The 3,943-nt window shown below is 40.7% G+C and overlaps 1 non-coding gene across 1 annotated transcript; it reads right to left on the bottom strand.

Moving 5' to 3' along the window:
* Positions 1-2,659: 2,659 nt before the first annotated feature.
* On the bottom strand, positions 2,660-2,766 carry LOC125092478 (U6 spliceosomal RNA). Its single transcript, XR_007124940.1, has one exon. It is a non-coding gene; the product is annotated as a U6 spliceosomal RNA (small nuclear RNA).
* Between the last annotated feature and the right edge of the window lie 1,177 nt (positions 2,767-3,943).

Here is a 3,943-nt window from a genome sequence, read left to right as displayed (position 1 = left end):
CATTTATTGACTACTTTGTGCAAGATTCTGTACTTTTAGCAAATTATCTCTTTCCAAACCTGAGAAGACTACGAAGTAAGTTCTATTATCGTCTAATTGTATAGGTGAGAAAACCAAGGCTTATGGTAAGTGATTTATCCAAAGTTACACAGCTGAAATGTGGTATTCATTCATTCAAGGAGAGATTTATTTTGAGCAATTCCTATGCCTGGAGAACTGTTGCACGTGGTAGGGATATACCAGAAAACAAGAGAGACAAATACCCCTGCCCTCATGGAGCTTGCATTTCTTTTCTTTTTTATTAAGATTTTATTTATTTATTTGACAGAGATCACAAGTAGGCAGAGAGGCAGGCAGAGAGAAGGGGGAAGGCAAGCAGGCTCCCTGCTGAGCAGAGAGCCCAATGCGGGGCTCGATCCCGGGACCCTGAGACCATGACCTGAGCCGGAGGCAGAGGCTTTAACCCACTGAGCCACCCAGGCGCCCCTGGAGCTTGCATTTCTAATGGTGAAAGACAAAAATTGAAATATATATATGTTATATAGTGAGAAGTGCTAAGGAGGAATATAAAGCAGAGAAGGGGTGTAGGGAGTATGTATGTGAGACTGAAGTTTAGAGAAGGTGGTCAGAAAAGGTATCACTGAGAAGGTGACATTCGAGCACAGCTCTGAGGGAGGTGAGAGAGTGAGCCATGAGAATATCTGCCCGGAAGAGCATTCCATGCAAAGGGAAGAGAAATTTCAAAGGCCCTGATGCAGGAATATTCCTGGCATGGTCAAGGAACAACAAAGAGGTTAGTGTAACTGGAGCAGAGTGAGCAGAAGGAAGAGTAGGAGATGAGATAAGAGAGGAAATAAGGGGGGCACCTGGGTGGCTCAGTGGGTTGGGACTCTGCCTTCGGCTCAGGTCATGGTCTCAGGGTCCTGGGATCGAGCCCCACATTGGGCTCTCTGCTCAGCGGGGAGCCTGCTTCCTCCTCTCTCTCTGCCTACTTGTGATCTCGGTCTGTCAAATAAATAAATAAAATCTTTAAAAAAATTAAAAAAAAAGAATTCAGAAATAGATATATATGTGAGGTTCTTTTTTTTTAATTAAAAAAAAAAAAAAAAAGAAGGGACTGGGAAAGAATCCCTCGAGTAAGGGACTCTGAAACATAAGAGCCATCAGCTTCATAAGTAACTCGTCCTCGGAGTGAATTACTACTTACAAGACACCATGCTAGGTCCTGGAAACAAAGGGATGGATAAATCACAGTGATTAGCCCGAGCACCTGGACTATTGAAAGCCTTCCTCTGACTTCCCTTATCTCCTTTTCTTCAATCTGTCTAGCATACAAATGAAGATGTAGTTTCCCAAATCACTGCTGTATCACTATAGTACTCTGCTTTCAAAAGCCTCTCATCAGATTTCCATTGCCTGAAGGAGTTCTCATATTGGGTCAGGCATCAGAATCAGTTGAGGGGGTATCTGTGCGCCTGTGTGGTGGTGGGGGTGGGAGATGCTTGTTCAAAGTGAAGGCTCCCTGGCCCCATCCCTAAACCTACTGAATCAAAGTCATTGGACTTGGGGCCTGTAATTAATTTTCAACAGTCTCTGCAGGTGATTCTGATGCAGATGGCTACCATTTAGTAGTAGCTAATGTGCTAAGGCCAAAGCTCCTTAATATGGGGAAATCAGCCCTAATCGTGACCTATTCACATCCTTGTTATTCTTCAACATAGACCCTCCGTTCTAGCCATTGTTCCCTAAGCATACTTTACACAGTCTTTACTCTATAGAACCTTTGGTCACTTTGCTCCATCTGGCTGAAATGCCTTCTCTCCTTACTGTCTCTCCAAATCTTTGCCATTCCTTCAGTTCTAATTCAGGTTTAGTCTCTTTCTTGGTGCCTTCTCTGACCCAACAGCCCATAGTATTCACACCCCCAGAGTACTTATCAGCAACCTCGTCATGTTTGTTGAATTATTTTACTTCTTAGACATGTCTGTTATCTCAACCAGACCATAAACTCCCTCAGGATAGGGTCCATTCCTTTATGTTTTTGTATCTCCCAAGGGCCTTGCCCAGTACTGAGCAGGCAGAAAAAAACAACAGGAGGAGGCAGGAAAGTGTGTTTATGCTCATAATGGAGCATATTTCTTGTCCTTTATATTCTCATTTATTGGAGCATAACAAATTCCCAAACAACTACTTTTCAATGAACAACTCAGATTTGGTTCATAAATACAGGTTCCAAAAATACATTGAAGATAAAAACCTCTTTGGCTCACATTCTCTTGCTGCAGGAAGGTATTCGGTGATATACTACTGGATACCGGCTGCTATTTTAGTAAATATTTCAGGAATCCACTTATTCAGTGCTGTGATTTTCAAATTTTTATCCAAGGTTGTATTTCATGTTTTGTTGCTCTTGAAGGAGTTTATCTGCATGCTGAAATAGTGTACTCTTAGGTTATTGGAAAAGAAACCCCAGGACCAAAGTATACCTAGAGGTTGCATTGAGGTTTCCTAATGATTATGACGTTATACTTATCAAGGTTGAAGATAAGGCGATGGTTCCAGAGTCACTCTCTCATTAATATGTTCATGGAAGAATCAGTATAATATCTACATTTTTTTTTTAATTTTTTTATTTTTTTCAGCATAACAGTATTCATTAAAAAATATGGAACGCTTCACGAATTTGCGTGTCATCCTTGCGCAGGGGCCATGCTAATCTTCTCTGTATCGTTCCAATTTTAGTATATGTGCTGCCGAAGCGAGCACTAATATCTACATTTTTTACAGGAAGGCAAACCTTAGGCACAGGTTAATAAGCCGCGGTTAGGCAATGAGATTGTAATCTTGCTGAAAATTGAGTTTATGGAGATTTCGGTTTTCTATTTCTATAGGAGAGTCAGCATAGTTTAGACAAGTGATTTTCAAACTGTTTTTCACCGTCTTAGGGTTCGACAGAATTACTCTGATGGCCACTGAGAGCAAGGGTCTGGTGGTTATGGCTGATAATGTTGTAAGAGAGAGAGGGAAGTATTCAAATTTTATTTGGCTTCTGCCTGCATCACAAAAGGTAGAACTCAGCATGATAAGAATGAATCCAATGTCAAGTTAAGTTGAGTTTGTGACCTCAAGTCTCTTCACATAGTCTATATCCCAGGGGATTGATCACAGATGGAATTATAGCACTGCTGTCAGGAATCTTTAAGGAGGGAGGCTTGGGTGGCTCAGTCAGTTAAGCATCTGCCTTGGCTCAGGTCATGATCCCAGAGAGCTGGGATTGAGCCCTGCATTGGGCTCCCTGCTCAGTGGGGAGTCTGCTTCTCCCTCTGCTTGCCGCCCTCAAGCTTGTGTGCTCACTCTCTGAAAACAATAATTTTTTTTTTTTAAAGAAGGAATCTTTAAGGGATAGTGAAAATGGACTAGGTCCATAAAGAAGCTGAGAGAGGAATAGATACTGTCCTGGTTTTCAAAATGGATGAAGGTAAATTCTTTGACGTATAGACTCATAACCTCAACATTTTTTTTTAAAAATAAGTGAACTCTACACCCAGCATGGGGCTTGAACTCACAACTGCAAGATCAAGAGTCACATGCTCTACCAACTGAGCCAGCTAGGCATCCCAAGACTCATAAACTCAACTTCTATAATTCTTGTTTTCAATGTCATTGACTTCCACTCTTTACTTCCTTCCCTTTGCTTGCTTTGAGTTTATTTTGTTTCTACTTTCTTAAATCAGAACTTCAGGTTATTGATTTGAGACATTTTCTCTTTTCTAAGTCTTTTCTAAGCTTTTAGTGCTATAAATTTCCTCTCAGCACTTTAGCCATATCCCTCAAAGTTTGATGTGTTTATTCTTATTTTCATTTAATTCAATGTATTGTTTTATTTTCTTTGAGAATTTTTCTTTGCCTTAAGGATTATTTAGATTTTGATTAGTTTCCAACT

This window comes from Lutra lutra, chromosome X (assembly GCF_902655055.1).
Source record: "Lutra lutra chromosome X, mLutLut1.2, whole genome shotgun sequence".
Classification (NCBI taxonomy): Eukaryota; Metazoa; Chordata; class Mammalia; order Carnivora; family Mustelidae; genus Lutra; species Lutra lutra.
The sequence above is the reverse complement of the archived record's forward strand: the minus strand, read 5'-3'. Positions and strand labels throughout refer to the sequence as shown.